This window comes from Solanum dulcamara, chromosome 5, assembly GCF_947179165.1.
Source record: "Solanum dulcamara chromosome 5, daSolDulc1.2, whole genome shotgun sequence".
NCBI classification, from domain to species: Eukaryota; Viridiplantae; Streptophyta; class Magnoliopsida; order Solanales; family Solanaceae; genus Solanum; species Solanum dulcamara.
The window spans coordinates 28,899,788-28,919,080 of NC_077241.1; the positions used below are offsets into that span (position 1 = coordinate 28,899,788).

At 39.6% G+C, this 19,293-nt stretch overlaps 1 pseudogene; it reads right to left on the bottom strand.

The window, feature by feature from the left end:
* Positions 1-17,698: 17,698 nt before the first annotated feature.
* LOC129890980 (5S ribosomal RNA) lies at positions 17,699-17,818 on the bottom strand (annotated as a pseudogene).
* Between the last annotated feature and the right edge of the window lie 1,475 nt (positions 17,819-19,293).

Genomic DNA, 19,293 nt, shown 5'->3' on the forward strand with positions numbered 1-19,293 from the left:
AATGAAATACTCAAGTTAACCGTCACCTGAAGACCAGGAAGGTAATTATCCGTAGTGCCCTTTAGATGTCATTAGGGGTTACATCGATTGGGGCCTCAGGAATCACAGACATGTATCAAGACAATGCCACATAGCTTATGCAATTAGAAATATGGTTTATGCAATCGGAGACACAGTTATGTAATCAGAGACATTGGTCATTTTAGAGCCTTCAAGAAAAGGATCTTGTATCTCCACTTACTATTCACTATATAGGAGGCTCGAGAATAATAGTTTGACTACTTTCAGACTTTTAATGGTTAGAAGTGACTACAAGTCACGAGTTACACTCGGAGCTCATAAATGGAATTACCTCTAAACCCATATCATATATCATTTTACTTAAAATTAAGTCATTCTAAAGGAAAGAAGAGATAAGCTTTACATGTACTACTTTTCATCACATAGAAGACTTAAAGGCAACAACCCAACTATTGCAGGAGTTCTAGCATCAAAAAGTAAACGAGGGTTTCGACTTATATTCAGGGCTTTATGAATGGATTGAATCCCAAATATCACATACATATCAATCATAATTTATGTCTAATACATGCCAAAAGAAAAGAAGAATAGCTCTACATACTTATTCCAAAAACACTCCAAAAGAAAGTTCCATATACCTCTTATGGATTCCCCTTAATCGCATTCACATCGTTGTCCTCGAAACCTATTTAACATGGAAGTAACGCAAGTATTAACAACCTTATACTTCTCAGCAACTCAGACTATTCACGAGTATTCATATCATTCATCCCCTCGCTCGCCTTCTCGAATAGTTCCTTAACTAGTTAAGGCGTTAACGGAAATCGGACAGGACCTCCCCTATAATGTGCCCTATCCGAATTCTCAATCATGTCCTTAACACCTACATCCAACCAAAAACATAACCAGAAGCTCATATATATATAACATGGCAACATTACACAATATAAACTCCAAACGACTCGCCCGAAGTTACGATACCAAAAGAGAGTTTTTAGTTTCTATTTTGCAAAACCTTTAACCGTATGAAGCGGGGGGTCGCGTGACTGTAACCATAAGATCCCCCAACTCATTTATAACACTTTTAGTCCCTGCAACATTCTACAACACAACCATCAGCAGCCCCCACGGGCACAACACCTTATTTCGACAACAATTTAACTATAACGATTCCAATTTAGTTTATTTCGAATGTCAAACTTTTCCCGTTTTTTTCACAACTTCAAGCAGCCCAAAAGATATGTAATACACCCTATAATAACATCATAAACTTCAAATTAGAGGGGAAGACCTTACCTTTCCCGAAATTGACTAGAACTCGCCGAAATCGCGCTTCGGAACTTTTTTTAGCGCGCTGTAACGTCGTGAAAGCTTGCTGTCCATTTTTTTGCTGCACCAAACTCTACTTTTATACTACTAATACTTCCATATCATCGTGGTAGACACTAGATAATTAATTTACGGAACGAAATCGGGACTTACCTCTTTTTTTTCCCAAAGCCGTCACCCTTTTCTCTCTTAGCTTAGGGTTTGTTCATCTTCACTTTGGCTGGAAATTTGATGAAGGAACTGAAGTGTATACTGTATATACATATATATATATGTGGTACTAGGGAGTGACACATGTCAGCCCCTAGAGGTGACACATGTCATCCCCTAGAGGTGACACGTGTCCAGCCCCTATTGGGCCACCGCATCCATGCAGTCAAGGAGGGGCTGCCACATGGAATTGGGGCCCACCTCCCCCAAGCAGATGGGTCACCTACTTGACCCCAAGCAGGTGGGTCACCTTCTTGCTTGAGGTGCTGCCACGTGTCACCCTTCCATTGGCTGCCCCGCGTCATTTTTTTTCTTCCTCGTGGGTTCGTAATCTCGTCTTATTTGAAAAGTATATGTCATCCCTGCTACGCAAGATTGGTATGTAATCAAATAGCTCAAGTATGTAATACTTCTAAGTTAGTAGCTTACGTAGGTAAATCGAGTCCTACGACGCATTACTTGACCTCCAATTCCTTCCGGATTCTTATGACTCTATTTCCAACCTTCTCTACTATGGGGTATCACATCCTCCCTTCCTTAGAGTCGTTTGATGGTGTCATAACTTAGGTGGCTCACATGATTTCTAAGTAACTTAAGTAACCTTCCAAGATGAAGAATGTGGGGTGTAACAAGCTTACTACTTTAAAGTTTAACATTCAAAAGTGAGTGAGGGTCCTGAAGTCATATTCAGAAACTGGGAATGGAATTACCCCCAAAGCTCATATCATATCCTGCTTACATCTAAGACATGCCAAAAGAGAAAAGATAGGCTTTACATACCTATACCAAAAACATACCAAGAGAAGCTTCACATACCTCTTATGGACTCCCCTTAATCGTGTTCACGTCATTGTCGTCGAAACCTATTTAACATGGAAGTCATGTGTTACACCCCGCACTCCTGAGCTCGAAACATCTTGTTAAGTTCCTTAGACACTATCATGTGAGCCGGATAAGCTACGACACTATCAAACAACTCTAAGGAAAGAAGATTGTGATACCTCACGAGAAGGGAGGTTGGATATAGAGTCATAAGAATCCGAAAGGAGTTGGAGGCCAAGTAACGAGTCGTAGGAATCGAATTATCTACGTAAACTATTAAGTTAAAAGTCCTACATATGTGAGTTACTTGATTACATACCAAGATTATGTAGCAAGGGTTTCATAGGCTCTTAAAGTGAGACGAGATTACGAACCCACGAGAAAGAAAAAAAAAATCACGGGGCAGCCAATGGGAGGGTGACACGTGGCAGCACCTAAGAAGGTAGGTGACCCACCTGCTTGGGATCAAGTAGGTGACCCACCTACTTGCGTTCAAGTAGGTGGGCCCCACTGCCACGTGGCAGCCCCTCCTTGAACAGGTAGGTGCGGTGGCCCAATAGGGGCTGGACACGTGTCACCTCTTAGGGTTGACACGTGTCATACCCTAAAGCCACATATATATGTTGATATATATCATATACTTCAGTTATCCATCAAAACATCAGCCAGCATAGAGAAAAAAAAATGTGAGGGAGAGAGATAGAGAGGCAGCCATGGTTCTTGAAGTTTAAAGGTGAGTTTTCTAATTTTCTCTCCATGAATTAATTATATACGACGTTCCTAAAATATGTGGAGGTGTATATATGTATATTAAAATGCCTACAAAACTATATTTTCAGTTCTTTACTTGGAAAACTAAGAGAAACTTAAAGAGAAAACGCTAGTTAACAAACCCATTTTTGGAAGGGACAGTGGTTAGTAATATTGGTATACCTTCTTGTGTATAGCTTCGTTTCGGGTGATTCAATATGTTTTGGAAAGTTATTTCATGGTTATATAACTTTCATTTAGACTCCAAAATCCAGTGTTACTTGTATCATCTCGAAAACTGGTGATGAAGTGTAGAGGAGGTACTGCCCAGATTTTGTTTTGGAAATCCTACACGGACAGCTGTGAGTATTTTGGGAATATATTTTCGTACAAAATTGTTGTAGGGGTAATTCAAAATTTTTTGCAACCTTGATACACATGGATATAACTTTCATTGAGGCCACAAATCCTGTTTCCCTCAATTACCCTTCCGAAACTAAGCGACAATATAAGACGGTGGGCTGTCCAGATTTCGCGTTTTGATAGTTTTGGTGAGTTTGACAAGTTTAACGTAAGGTAAGGCCTTCCATTTAAAATTGGAGTTTATGGTGTTGTTATATAGGGTATTATACATTGTGTAAGTGGCTGTAAATGTGAAAATATGATGAATATGCTTGACGGCCGAAATAAACTAAATTGGAATCGCTATAGTTAAATTGTTGTCGAAATAAGGTGTTGTGTGCGTGGGGGCTGCTTCTGGTTGTGTGATGTGTTGTTGCAGGGCCTAAATATGTTCTAATGTGGTTTAGGGTTCTGCTGGTTTAATCCACGTAACCCCTCATTGCATGTAATTAAAGGCGTTGCAAAATAAAGGCTAGACGCCCTATTGTGATATCGTATTTTTGAATAAGTCGTTTGGAGTTTATGTTGTATATTGTTGGTGTGAATTGCTGCAGGTTGTTGTTGTTGGTTGGCTTTAGGTCTTAGGGACCTAATTGGAAATTTGTATAGGGCACATTATAGGGGAGGTGCTGCCCAATTTTCGTTAACGCCTTAACAAACTAAAGAACTAGTCGAGGAAACGACTAAGGAAATAGATTCCATTAATACTAAGATGTAACCTAAGATGTTGGAAAGTTAAGAAGATTTGATATGCATATTATTCTCCTGTTTAATAGGTTCAAAGGACGACGAGGCGAACAGGATAAGGAATAACTCAAACAAGGTATGTGAAGTTTTCTTTTGGCGTGTTTTTGGAATAAGTATGTAGAGCTATTCTTCTTTTCTTTTGGCATGTCTTAGACGTAAGCTATAAATGATATGTATATGATATTTGGGATTTAATCTATTCGTAAATTCCTGAGTATGAGTCGAGACTCTTATTTACTTCTTGATATTAGAACTCCTGCAATAGCTGAGTCACTGGCTTTAAGTATTCTATGTGATGAAAACTAGTACATGTACATCCTATCCCTTCTTTCCTATAGAATAACTTACTTTTAAGTAAATTGATATATGAGAGGGGTTTAGAGGTAATTCCATTTATGAACTCTGAGTGTAACTCATGACTTGCAGTCACTTCTGACCATTTAGAGTCTGAAAGTAGTCAACCTATTATTCTCGAGCCTGCTATATAGTGAATAGTAAGTGGAGATAGAAGCTCCTTTCCTTGAAGCCTCTGAAATGATCAATGTCTCTGATTACATAACTATGTCTCTGATTGCATAATTGTGTCTCTGATTGCATAGACCATATTTCTGACTGCATAAGCTATGTGGCATTGTCTGGATGCATGTCTATGATTCTTGAGGCCCCAACTGATGTAAGCCTAATGACATCTAAAGGGCACTTCGGATAAGTACCTTCCTGGTCTTCAGGTGACGGTTCACTTGACAGTTTCATCGAGTCTCAGATAAGGACTTAGTTGCATATGGTTTTTCACTACTCTACTTGTGCATGCTATCACCCTTCTTTCTTTACGTCCCACGATGGGCCGGATATTATGTCGGGCACACCTTTACTACTTCTTTTACCGCGTCCTAGGCCAGATGTGTATAGTTCCACGCATGAGGAAATGATGTCATACGTGAGGTGTGATATATGTTATATGTTATGACGATACGATTATTCACCGAGTCCCAGGCCGGCTGCAATATGATAGTATATGTGGCGAAATCAGGGAGGCACCACTGAGTCCCTCCTTAGAGGCCCAGGTACGTATGTATATTATGATGGTACACTATACACGTACACCACTCCATTCACTGAGTCCCTCACTAAAGGGCCGGATACTTTATGTAGGCATGCATATAAGATTAGAGTGATACATTGTGACCCCGAGCCCCGTAGTGAACCGGGTGAAATATAATGATATACATGATAAGATGATACCATATACGATGATATGATACCGTATACGATGATATGATGACATGAAATAAATTATGATACAATGATATATGATTATGAAGAAGTGATTATAACACCGAATTCACTAGAGGGTCGGGCATAGCATATGATGATGTGTATGATTTACGTGTCCTAAGGTGCGGGTACAGTAATTCATTTATTTGTTATAATTGTCCCCTGCATCCCTATTTCAGTTATGGTCTCAACTACGATATGTTATGCTTTACATACTCAGTATATATATCGTACTGACCCCCCTTTCCCGGGGGGCTGCATTTCATACCCGCAGATACAGATGTTTATTCTGGAGATCCATCAGCATAGGAGTTCCTCTCAGCTGTGTCGGAAGTGCTTCACTATTCTGGAGCCTAAATTTTGATGCTGGTCACTTAATGTATATATTTGTACATTCAGGGGTATGGCGGGGGCCTTGTCCCTCCATATGTTGTTGTTACTATTCCTAGAGGTCTGTAGACATATGGATGTAGGATGTTTGTGAGTTCGTTTTGATTGTGCCTATACTGCATTTTATGAGTATTTTATGTTACAGCAGCCTTGTCGGCTTGCATGTCTTTATGTGTTGTGAGACGAGTGAAAGAGGCCATACGTACACGAAAAAGTTTGAACTCATTGGGTTTTTATTTTATTTTATTTTGTGAATAGTATCACCTTGTTCATAGTTCAATATGATTGCAACTGATAGGTAGTTATACGGGGGGTCTAGAGCGGACCCTAGTTGCGGCCTACGGGGTTGGGTCGTGACATAATGCAAATGTTAACAACCTTATACTTTTCAACAACTTAGACTACCCACGAGTATTCATAGCATCCATCCCTTCGCTTGCCTTCTCGACTACTTCCTTAACTAGTTAAGGAGTTAACGAAAATTGGGCAGCACCTCCCCTATAATGTTTCCTATCCAAATTTCCAATTAGAACCCTAAACACTACAGCCAACCAACAAAAACAACCTGCAACATATGCTTACGCAATTCACACCAACAATATACAACATAAACTCCAAATGACTCGTTCAAAAATACGATATCAAAATAGGGTTTCTAGTTTCATTTGGCAAAACCTTTAACCGTACGAAGTGGGGGGTCATGTGGATGAAACCACCAACTCCCCCACATAATTTAGAACATATTTAGACCCTACAACAACAAGCCACACCCCTACAACTGCACCTCACAAGAACAACACTTTACTTCGACGACAATTCAACTATAGCGACTCCAATTTAGTTTATTCCGAACGTCGAGTATTTTTATGTCATTTTCACATTTACATCCACCTATAGGTCTTTTAACACACTCCATAACAACACCATAAAGTCCAAATTAAAATAAGAAACCTTACCTTACCCAAAATTGGCTAAAATTGTCAAATCGCCACTCGGAACCTCTTCAAACGCGCTGAAATTGAGCGGGCTGTTTGTATGACTTCCTCGCTGCCAAAAATTGGATTTTATCGTTATTAAACATCTCTATACAACCACGGGATACCATAATTATTTAATTCAAGGAACGAAACTCGGAGGCTTACCTCCAATAGGCCTAACCCGTAGCCCCTTTGTCTTGCCTCCAACGTTTTTCTCTTCTTTTTTCTTTTAAGTTTCCAATTGTAAAGCTGAAGTTTTGGTTACGTAAACATCGTAAAATACATATATATATTTCCACGTGCTTAAGGAATACCTTATATATTTAATTCACGGAGGGAAATTGGAAAACTTACCTCAAAGTCTTCAAACCATGGCTGCCTCTTCCTCTCATGTTTTCCCTCTATGTTCTGGCTGATTTTGGATAGTGAATAAGTGAATAGTCACATATTACATATATATATGAGGTGACACATGTCAGCCCCTAAGGGTGTCACGTGTCAGGCCCTTATTGGGCCACCTCAACCATGCGGCCAATGGGGTGCTGCCATGTGGCAGTGGGGTCCACCTCCCCCAAGAAGGTGGGTCACCTACTTGACCCCAAGAAGGTGGGTCACCTACTTGACCCCAAGAAGGTGGGTCAGCTGCCTGCTTGAGCTCCTGCCATGTGTCACCTTCCTAGGCTGCCACGTCATCTTTTTTTCCCCTCTCTCATGGGTTCGTAATCTCATCTTATTTTAAGAGCCTAGGTAATCTGTGCTACGTAAGCTTGGTACATACTCTAATAGCTTAAGTATGTAAGACTTCCAAGTTATTAGCTTACGTAGGTAAATCGAGTCCTACGACTCATTACTTGGCCTCCAATTCCTTCCGGATTCTTATGACTCCATCTCCAACCTTCTCTACTATGAGGTATCACATTCTCCCTTCCTTAAAGTCATTTGATAGTGTCGTAGCGTATCCGGCTCACATGATAATGTCCAAGTAAGATATGAGATATTCCGAGTTTACAAAGGGTGGGGTGTAACAAGAAGGTTGGAATTAGAGTCATAAGAATCCAGAAGGAATTGGAGGCCAAGTGATGGGTCGTAGGATTCAATTTACCTACGTAAGCTACTAAACTTAGAAGTTTTGTACACTTGAGCTACTTGAGGATATACCAAGTTTGTGAAGCACAGATTACATAGGCTCTTGAAATGAGGCGAGATGACGATCCTACGAAAGGGAGAAAAACTAGTTTCCGAACTTACGAAAGCGAAGAAAGCAGGTGACAAGCAGGAAAGTGATAAGTAAGCAGCTAAATCACCTACCTTCTTGGGGGAGGTGGACCCCACTGCCACGTGGCAGCACCTATTGGAAGCATGTATACGTGGCCCAATAACGTCTAGACACGTGTCACCCTATGGGGCTGACACATGTCACCTCCAAAGCCACCCTATATATGTATGTTAAGTGACTAAGGAATTCGTTCCTTACCTTAAAACTTAGCCAAAAGCTGAAAAAGTTTGAGAGCAAAGGAACATAGCTACGGATGGATCCTTTTCAAAGTTAGTTCCAATTTTCCTCCGTGAATTAATTATCTACGGTGTTCATCAACCACATGGGACAGTTAGCAATATTGGTATAACTTCTTGTTACATCTTCGTTTCGAATAATTCAACATGTTTTGGAAAGGTATTTCATAGGTCTATAACTTTAATGATCCTTTAAAATCCATTTTTGCTTTTATCTTCTCGAAAAAGGGTGATGAAGTATAGAGGAGGTACTGCCCAGATTTTGGTTTTGGAAATCTTACACGGACTATTGTTGGTATTTTGGGCATATCGTTTTGTACAGAATTGATGTAGGGGTGATTAGAAATTGTATACGACCCTAAGACACATGTCTATAACTTTCATGCAGGACATAAATCCTGTTTCCCTCAATTACCCCTTCGAAACGAAGCGACAATACAAGACAGTAAGCTGTCCAGAATTCACGTTTTGATAGTTTTGAGTGAGTTGTTTGGGGTTTGTATTGTGTAATGTTTGTGTGAATTGCTTGTATATGTCTTGCAGGTTGTTGTTGTTGGTTGGCTGTAGTTACTAAGGGTTGATTGGAAATTTGTATAGGGCACATTATAGGGGAGGTGCTACCCAATTTTCGTTAATGCCTTAACTAATTAAAGGACTAGTCGAGGAAATGGACAAGGAAATAGATTCCATGAATACTAAGGTGCAACTGAAGGTGCTGGAAAGTCCAGAGTGGTTGATATTTGTATTACTTCCATGTTGAATAGGTTCAAAGGACGACGAGGCAAACATGACAAAGAGTAACTCATACGAGGTATGTAAAGCTTTCCCTTGGCATGTTTTGGTATAAGTACGTACAACTATCTTTCTTTCCTTTTGGCAAGTCTTAGCCTTAAGTGAATTGTATGTGGAATGCGGGGATAATTCCATTCCCAGAACTCCAGGTACGCCTCATAATCCCTAACTACAGTTAGGTGTTGACACCCCTACAAGAATTGAGCATTGCCTGTTAAGGCTTCTACGTGCTAAAGAGTAGTGTATAGAAAACTATCTTTCCTTTCTCTTGATATGTACTTGGTATGAAAATGAGATTATAATTCCATAGTTACTTACCGAGCCCCAGGATGGGCCGGGTATGAGATATGTATATAATGACCACCTAAAGAAAAGTACAGACTATATAGAGTTTACTCTCTTTCTTTTCTGGCATGTCTCAGTTGTAAGTTAAATATGATGTGATCTCTGGAGTAACTCCATTCTTAACATCTCCTATTTACTTTTGAATATCGAACTCTAATAGTAGTTGAACTATTTCCCTGAAAACTTCTATATGTTAAAGAGGTACCAAATGTACAGTGTCACGACCCAATCCCGTAGGCCGCGACTGGGGTCCGACTTGGACCCCCTTAGGCATATCTATCAGCTACCCTTAAGTTGAACCGTGTATGATGTGATACTAAATACAAACCCAGTGGGTCAAAAACTTTTTTTTTCAGGAACCTATAGCCTCATTCACCTATATCATAATAGGAAAGGGCACGCAAGCCGATGAGGCTGCCATACCACGAAAATATTTGCAATATATCGTATGAGCACAACTGAAACAAACTTACAAATAACCCACATACACATGACTACAGACCTCTAAGAATAATAACTGCATCACATGGTGGGACAAGGCCCTCGTCGTACCCCTGAATAAATAAATATGTATATTAAATGACCAGTATCAAAAATTAGGCTCCAGAACAGTGAAGCACTTCCGACATAGCTGAGAGGAACTCCTAAGCTGACCGATCTCCAAAATGAACATATGTACCTGTGGGCATGAAACACAGCCCCCCAGAGAATGGAGGGTCAGTACGACATATGTACTTAGTATATAAAGCATAACATATCATAACTGAAACAACAACTGAAATGGGGATACAGAAAACATGTATAACAGTTAACAGATTACTCATACCCGGCCCTTTATAGGATGCGGTGAATAATTATTTCATCATATATCATGCTCGGCCATTCATGGGACGCGGTGAATAATCATTTCATCATATATCATGTCCAGCCCTTCATGGGATGTGGTGAATTTATCATGCCCGGCCCTTCTTGGAACGCGGTGAATTTATCATGCCTGGCCCTTCATGGGACGCGATGAATTTATCATGCTCGGCCCTTCATAGGATGCGGTGAATTTATCATGCCTAGCCCTTCATGGGACACGATGAATTTATCATGCCCGACCCTTCATGGGACGCAGTGAATGACGTATTAACAGCCTGCACGAGTAAAGTAACGAGGAACCATATGCGATTAGTTCATCATCTGAGATTCGGTATAACAATCGTCATGGACTATCATTTGAGGATCAAAACTATCATCGTCTCACGTATCCTCTAACTTTCATTAGGGGCCACATCGACGGAGTCTCAAGAGTCCTAGGCTTTTATTAAAGTAATACCAAACGGCTTATGCAATCAGAGACACTTGTCATTATAGATTTCTTAGGCATGGGAGCTCATATATTTAATTAGTATTCATCATATAGGGACTCGAGCGTAGCAGTTCAACTACTTCAAAAACTTCGATATTAAGAAATGAATAGGAGTTATAGTTCATGCTTCCCATGCATCCGGTTACTATTTCCTATATAGAAGGGTTGAGGGTGATAGCTCGGCTACCTTAAGAGCCTTAGCATTTAGAAGTGAACACGAGTCAATAGAATCTACCTATATTACCTTTTATCCTATAGAAGCCTTAAAAAGGCAATAGCTCAACTATTACAGGAGTTCTACCATTACAAAGTGGATAAGAATTATGGACTGTACTTGGAGCTTTACGAATGGAACTATCCCCAAGTTCCATATACAAACCATTCATAACTTATATCTAAGACATGCCAAAATAAAGAAGAATAGCTTTACCTACTTATGCCAAAAACTTGCCAAGATAAGGGATAAGCCTTACATACTTATTCCAAAAACATGCCAAAAGAAAGCTACGCATACCTGTTATGGGTTAGTCTTTGTCCAGTCGCCTTGTCGTCTCATGAACCTAGGTAACATGAAATCAATACGAACATCAACCTTTTTAGACATTTCAGAGTCTTACATTACTTAAGAGTATTCATAAACCCCATTCCCTCGCTTGCCTTCTCGACTAGTTCCTTAACTAGTTAAGGCATTAACAAAAATCGGACAGCACCTCCCCTATAATTTTCCCTATCCGAATTCCCAATCACGTCCCTAATATCTACAGCCAACCAACAACATAACCATCAGCTCGTATATATAGAATACTTTTCAACATTATACATTACAACCTCCGAACGACTCGCTCGAAATTACGATATCCAAAATAGGGTTTCTAGTTTCTATTTTGCGAAACCTTTAATCGTACGAAGCGTGGAATCGTGTGGATGCAACCAGAAACTTCCACACCTATTTTTGAACACATTTATACCCTTCAACACACACCACCCAACCAGCAGCAGCCTCCAAACACACCACGCCTCACTTCGACTACAATTTAACTACGACGACTTCAATTTAGATTGTTTCTTTTGCTGAGCATCCCCACGATTTTTCCATGCTTACATCAGTATAAAAAGTACATAATACACTCCATAAAAACCCCATAAAGTCCAAATTTAAAGGAGAAACCTTACCTTACCTGAAATTGGCCAAACTAGCCAAAATCACGCCTCAGAACCCTTCTTAGCGTGCTGAAACTGTGTGGACTGGTTGTTGTCCGTTTTGGCTGCACCAAGCCATGATTTTATACTTTTAATACCTCCATATTATCGTGGTATATTCTAGATAATTAATTTATGGAATAAAATCGGGACTTACCTCTTTTTTTTCCTCCTAGCCGTCGCTAGTTTCTCTCTAAACTAGGGTTTTGTTCTTGAGTTTTTGCTGAAGTTTAATGGATCAGAACTGAAGTATAAGACACATATACATGTATATATGTGGTCCTAGGAGGTGACACGTGTCATCCTCATATGGTGACACGTGTCCAGTCCCTATTGGGCCACGGATCCATGCCTTACCCCTAGGCTGCCACGTGTCTTTGTGGGCCCTACCTACCAAGTAGGTGGGTCACCTACTTCACCCTAAGTAGGTGGGTCACCTTCTTGCTTGAGGTGCTGCCACATGTCGCTCCTCCATTGGCTTCCACGTGTCGTCTTTTCCCCTTCCTCGTAGGTTTGTAATCTCGTCTTATTTTAGGAGCCTATGTAATCCATGCTACGTAAGCTTGGTAAGTCCTTAAGCAACTCAAGTGTATAAGACTTTTAAATTAGTAGCTTACGTAGGTAAATCGAGTCCTACAACTCATTATTTAGCCTCCAATTCCTTTTGGATTCTTATGACTCTATTTCCAACCTTCTCTACTATAGGGTACCACATTCTCCTTTCCTTGGAGTCGTTTGATAGTGTCGTAGCTTATCCGGCTCACATGATAATGTCTAAAGAACTTAAGAGACATTTTGAGCTCGAGAGTGTGGGGTGTAACATCCTTCCCCCCTTTAGAACATTCGTCCCCGAATGTTGAATAAAACTTCCCTTAAGACTTTATACAAACTGTAGGGAGATTCCCTTCTATTGCAATAACATATATTTTCATCCAAGTAATTAATATATGAGTTGTAGGAGTGGGGGTTTACCCGTAGACATTTGGAAATAGGTATGGATACCTGTGTTTCATGTCCTCTTCAGCTTCCCAAGTTATTTGTTCATGATTCTTATTCTGCCACTGCACCCATATTAATCTACCGATCCAGGATGGCAATAAGTTGCCCCTCATAGGATAACTCCCTGTTAACATAGACCTCCTCCCCGGAAAATATTCTGGGAGGGTCGTTTATATACTTGCGTAGCATTGATCTGCAAACCTGAATATATTGCTTCAAATCGGATCGTAGGTCCCACTCATAGGCAGCTTTATCCATCATAACACATATAACTTATACTTCCATAGAGTGTGAGGTCAGCTTGGACTTAACCTACCTTAATTACCTTCCATTTCCGAGTCGGGATTCCCATCCCCCGTAACAAGCTATCAAGCCTCTGATGCTCCACTTCGTTTAAGCTATTATACAATTTCTCTTAATTCAACCTGTAACACCTTAGGTATGCTATCTTTCTCTTTTACTCGGATCTTCTTTCCAGTTTTATTACCAAACATTATGTTGTAATTCCTACACAAACGTGTGTAGGTACTTAGAGAAATTTAGAAAATGCCTTAGCATCGCTATACTAGCGGCTTACCTCCTTCAGTCGAGGTTAGGGCTCTACTATAGCTTTTGTTCTTAATATCGATTATATCTTTCTAGTTCTGCCTCAAACCATCTTACACTTTTCCTTAATCAATTCTAAATGTGGCCATCACGTTGCTATTACTGACTTTTTTTTATCGAGTAATCCCTTGATCTTACTCTTAATATGCCAATGCTCGTAGGCCGCACAACTATTCCTGCGCTATTTGCATGAAGTGCATTCCATTTTAGTTTTAATCTTTCCTTCTCTTGGCTTACTCTGCTCTACATATGTCATTGTACTACCGCGCACTTACAGTTTCTTTTGTCATACTTGTTTCGTTTCCTTTTTCATTTACCAGAGGGTCACCCATCCCAGTGCAACTCTTAGCCAAGCAAGCTTAACTTCAGAGTTTAGACGGAATTCGGTGCATTAGTGCGGGTATGATCGCATCCATATGTTTGATTGCTCTTATAAGAACCCCTAGTACAACCATAGGGTGCTTTGGTATTCGAAATATATCATATAAAATCTCATCTGATGGTTGGTATAACATCCGTAATGTAGCAGTGCATTCAAAGCCATATTCCATTTATCCCAATCAGTAATTGGCTCGTGCCCATGATTAGTTCAAATTCTCCACTCGAGAGTACTTATACTTTGATGATCCATGTTTCGAGCTTTATCATAACACTAGCCTAATTCCAGTGGATACCACTTATTCTTCTAATAACCTCATAATGCAGTAGTTGTTCTGTAAATCGACATTATCTCTCCTTGCAGGATCTCACTAATCTCCAAAGTAGAGTCACGTATACATAATACTTCTTTATGCCTTATGATCTTTCATATTTGTCATGTGCTTAAGGCTCACTTCTAATCCTGCTTAAAACCATATCAATTTCATTGTAGTAGTGGCCTTATCTTATCACCTTTCTATCATACTATGCCTTCAGTTCGTAACTATCTATTTCCCTTTTCGTTCAATACTCATACTTAATTAATCAGATCTATCTCGAGTGCCTCCCCTGGTAATCCTTTCACTCCTCTTGTCTATGTCCATTTGTTTTTGTGCTCAAGAAGTTCCATGTTACTCCTATATCCTCTGAAAAACATTAGTTTTACATGACCTTCCTTTCTCATTTTCAAAACATTTCTTGTTTATCTCTATCTGCTCTTAGTATACCAGTCATTTCTGGCATTCATCCTGTCTTGTCGCTCATTTTCACTTTTACTACCCATTGACCTTTTATTCTGAACTCTCCCTATAAATTTGTGCAAGTCCTTCTTACTCGTTCACTATTTTCCCTTCTATTCTTCCTAAATCACCTCGTATCCTTCAATTACTTCTTTACTAGGCTTTCCTTACTCTCATAACGATCTTCGTTATATTCACATAGTATCTTGTTCGCATTCAATCCCATAGTATAACACTGTTTAACCTTCTTCACGATTCTTACTATGGGTTACTTACCCTTCTTTGTCAGTCTTATCCTTAATGTCTCACAAGCTGTCTTATTAATACTTCACATCTGTCACCATCGTTTGTCCCTTGTACTCTCGTCTTCATCATATTGTTACTTTTTTAACTATAACTTGCCATAGTTTATCCTTATGTGCCAATTTAGTCAGTGCCTTATTATATTGTTCTATTCAGATCTATCAGTCTTTCCTAAGTCAGCTTTGTTGGCTTATAGGTCCTTTCTAACTTCGTTCTACTATACAAGTATTGACCTTCTAGTTTCTATTGCCATTAATTTGCAATTAACTATTTCTCAAGGTCGGCCATACTTGTTTAGTCAAATCTCATCATTGTTGTGAGCACAACCTTTCAAGACATACTATAGCCCTGTATCTCATTCTCTTTTTATTTCTACAAAAATTTGGGCAAAGTTTCCTCTGTATTTCTTACTATCTCAACACCTGCACGCAGAAAATACCAGCAATGCCTCATTGGCCCTGTGGGGCATTGTTGGTATTTTCTGCGTGTAGGTTTGGGATAAGTAAGAAATATAGAGGAAACTCTGCCAAAATTTTCCCAAGACAAAATCTTATCTGAACAGTAAAGTTCAGATCACGTTATCTCCAGCTGTATTTGTGTTGTAGGAACGGAAAGAAAAACTCCGAGTAAAGGGTAAAATGTCCAGCAATTGAGTTCACTTTTCTTGAAAAGTACCAAGCCCCAACTTGTAGTTAGAAATTGAATAAGTTGTTCATAACTTGAGGATTAACCTGGAAGGGAACTAGGGAAGTCAAACATTAAGAAGTATTGTGATGTTTAAAAGACTCTAGTTTTCTTTTAACGGTGGTTGAAAAGTGTTCTGTGATAACATTTTATTAGTTTCCCACCGACTAATTGGAGAAAGAAATTCTAATAAAAGCGCCCCAAAGAGATGTCATGAACTGAATATGAGTATGAATTTAAAGGTATGGTATAGTAGTAGGGGGACAAAGTGAGTCCTCTACTAAGGCGCACTTGGTAGAGGCTAACTAAGTTAAAAGCCTGGGTTGAGTACGCAACAAGAGTATGGAGCTTAATATATAAAGGAATGACGTAGGTACACAACGTCGCCTTGAAAATAGTAGAACCCTTAAGGGACGAGGATGGTAAACTTAAGGAATAATTGGTGTAACCTACATTCACCCCAAGGAATAAAAGGCGCAACTTCCATTCATCTCAAGAAACAAAGGATATAGGTTGGGAAAGCCACTACTCCAAGAGAACATGGGACAATGAATGCCGGAATACAAATGTTGCCTAGTTAAAAGAAAATTTAGAACGGCTACAAGTGTATATTAAATTTTTATAAAGACAAGTAGAATGTGGCCTCGGATGAGTTGTTCCATGGGTCCCATTACTCAAGTACAAATTATTAGATGAGGTGTCGCACTATGTATGGAAAGGTTCCAGTCACTTTGTGATTTAGCCAAGATTCCATACGTGGATAATCAGGTTATAAAATGTATGGAAAAACGGGGACATGATGGAGTACTAAGTAGACTGGGGAAGGAGACCGGCCAAATTTGAGACTAGACCTAGAGAGATAGAGCAAGGTATAAGCGGATAAAGGTATGAGTACCCTCTAAAGGGGGGAAGCAAGTGAGAGAACTGCAAGGGTAAGATGGAGGAAATTGATATGATAAAATTCTTAATATTGATGGTTAAACTTCAATAAGATCCCTTGCTGAACAAAGCTAGAAAGATATGGAAGCCACCAGTAATTGGATAGAAGTCAGAATGGTATGTAAGACAGGGTTAAGAAGTTTTGATGAGACCCTGAATGACATAACAATAAAAGGCGGCTGCGTATAAAAACAAAAAAGTGTAACCATGAAAAGATATTGAATAACTCAAGAGACATTACGAAGGATAATGACAGCATGCTAGATCAAAAGCCAAATGTTGACTATAGAGTTGGTCGCAAGTGATATTACGAGAGATAAATAACCAAGGAAAAGAAATAGCAAGACTCATATGGTAGGAGATAAGATGAGCAAGGAGTAAATAAGGAAATATAAAGAAATGCGACAAGGTATTTCTTGCACTCTCTCATATTATCGTAAAGATAAAAAATGACACGAGAATGTGTCAAGAAGGTTACAAGCGGGAGTAAGGAAAAATTGTGAAATGGTTTAAATAAGAAGGACAGGACTAGCTGGTTACTATAGGATTGGCAAGCTTATATGTCAAATTCCTTTAAAACTATGCCAGCTAATGATAGACAGAACTCAAAGTGGCTCAAAGGGCACTATATGAACGAACTTTAGCGCTACTCAGTAGCCAACCCTAATGAATGGGTGCGTACAAAAAGGGGTGAATACAATAGAAGGATTTAAACCAAAAAGACCCAAAAGGGACATGGTCATAGTGGAACTAAAGATCTACCCCTATACAGGTTCCAAGATAACAGAGGAAAGGCAAGGCAACACATAAAGACTAGTGAGACAATGTTAAAATAAATTTTGGGCTAAGTTGAGTGCCCTGCATATTATTGCAAGGATTACCATGAAACGCGACATGAGGACTTCCTAAGTAGGTCACCCATCCCATTATTACTCTCACCCAAGCACGCTTAACTTCTAAATTCTGGTGGAATTTAGTGCGACAGTGCGGGTGTAATCGCGCGAGATGGAAGAATCTAAACTAGCGGCGGAGAAACGAGATGAGATTATGTTCTTGGAGTACTATAAGTTAAATTAAGGGTATCGTGAAAAGGATTTAAGCAAGACCAGGAGGATTAGCTAATTGCTAACTGACGACGCACTTGAATACCACAGTTCTTCAACATAGTACTAGTTAATGAGAGGCAAACCACAGAATGACTATACAGGTCAGTGGGAGAGAGAATTTCGACACCACTTGACAGCCAACTCTTAGGGCGGAAAAAAAAAGCAAAACCCAAAAGGTAAGGGTACTAGTTGATGTAATTTACGGAAGACAGGAAGTAATACGCGAGGTCAAAAATCCCACAATATGACCAGGGCTACAAGACTCACCTCGCACTCCAGCGCTAGATAACTCTAGAGGGAATTTTGCTTGTGGATTAACAATATTAGCCCCTTCTCCTTCAATCAAAGGCTACCTAATCAGCCGAAAAGGTGTAAAATTATAGGGGAAAAGAGTGGTAGGACCTTATGGAGCCTCCATAGCTATTATCCTAGAAGAAGGAGCCCAAGTTACATTTAACTACTGAGGATCAGTCCGCAAAGAAACTGGGAAGACAGATAAGCCTTCATACACTACTTTACCCTCAAACCTAATGAACAGGCTAAAGTGTACCACTGAAACGATAGAAGATATGTCATGAGCTGGTGTTGTTAACTTCAAAGATAGCTGGGATGATTATCTATCACTTATCAAGTTGCCTACAATGATAATTACTACTCTAGTATCCCAATGGCCCCGTACAAGACTGGTAGAGCAAGATTTGTAAGTCCCCTACTGGATGGGTCGATGTTAGAAAAACTAAGCTAAAAAGGCTTCGACATGATTAAGCAACCTATTGACTCAAAGCCCAGAGTCGGCAGAAATGATATATAGATAATTGCCATCGATATTCAGAGTTTAAATCGATAATTAGGTGTGCATAAAAGAGTCACCTAGAAAAGAAAGCTTAACCCAAAATACGTTAGACCTCATCAAGTTGCTCGTAGGTGGACAAAGTTTCTGGTAAGTTGAGCTTACCACCTGATTGCAAAACTATACACCCAATCTATTAGATAAGGATGTTTTGCAAAGGTACTAGCGAGCCACCTAGAGTATGTTCCATAGATGATGTCCAAAAAATGGAATCCTACGAGGAACAACCTATCACCATCTTAGATCGGTAAACCAGAAGATCATAGACTAAAGACGTGCCTTTTGTCAAGATACTGTGGCAAAACCAAAACCAGAAAGAGGATGACCGGAGGAGCTGAAGAGAACATGAAACACAAGTATTCATACTTATTCTCGATGTCTGCATGTAACCCCAACTCCTGAAACACGTATATTAATTACTTGGATGAAAATATATGTGATCGCAATAGAAAACAATCTACCTACAATTGGTATAAAGTCTTGAGGGAAGTTTTATTTAACATTCGAGGAGGAATGTTCTATA